Source organism: Wasmannia auropunctata, unplaced genomic scaffold (genome assembly GCF_000956235.1).
Source record: "Wasmannia auropunctata unplaced genomic scaffold, wasmannia.A_1.0 LD272369.1, whole genome shotgun sequence".
NCBI lineage: Eukaryota > Metazoa > Arthropoda > Insecta > Hymenoptera > Formicidae > Wasmannia > Wasmannia auropunctata.
This window is the reverse complement of record NW_012090521.1, coordinates 1-822: the sequence shown is the minus strand read 5'-3', so window position 1 is coordinate 822 and position 822 is coordinate 1. Positions and strand designations below refer to the sequence as shown.

The 822-nt window shown below is 36.6% G+C and overlaps 1 pseudogene; it reads left to right on the top strand.

Annotated features, from left to right (window-relative positions):
• The first annotated feature begins 15 nt into the window (after window positions 1-15).
• Window positions 16-807, top strand: LOC105462042 (annotated as a pseudogene).
• The last annotated feature ends 15 nt before the right edge of the window (window positions 808-822 follow it).

Here is an 822-nt window from a genome sequence, read left to right as displayed (position 1 = left end):
TTCCGATCTATTTCGCAAGGGCGATTATTTCAATACATGCCCTTTGGAATGGAATACGTAGGATTCGATGCCAACGGGCAACGAGTAATGGGAGCTCGTGACACTGAGTATAAATAATGTTCCAAAAAAATAATAATAATGTTGCGTAATATTATAAAATTTAAATTGAATTAAAATTGTTCCTTTTAGTTGTATAGCAAACGTTGTTGTAAAAGACAAAGACTTCTATTGGAAAATACCCGATACGTGGACATTCGAAGAGGCAGCGACGATTCCATGTGTTTACATCACAGTTTATTTAGCTCTATACATTTATGGAAAAATGAAGAAAGGCGATAAAATACTTATACATTCCGGTACTGGCGGTATTGGACAAGCAGCTATTCATCTCGCTCTCAAAGAAGGATGCGAGGTGTTCACTACAGTGGGCACGAGTGACAAACGAAACTTTATTAAGCAAATGTTTCCGACTATTTTGGATGAAAATATTGGAAATTCTCGAGATACGAGTTTTGAACAAATGATAATGCGGCAAACGAAAGGTCGCGGTGTCGACATAGTCTTAAATTCATTGGCGGAAGAAAAGTTAATCGCGTCTGTTCGTTGTTTGGCGCAAAATGGTCATTTTTTGGAAATCGGTAAATTTGATCTTCTTTCTAATAATTCTTTAGGTATGTCCGCGTTTCTGAATGGTATTACCTTTCATGGAATTCATCTCGAGACTGTGGTCATTGCAGCTTATGATCATAAGTTAAAATCTCAGTTGTCAAAACTGATAACCGATGGTCTTAATAATAAAACTATTAAGCCACTTCAAGCGAA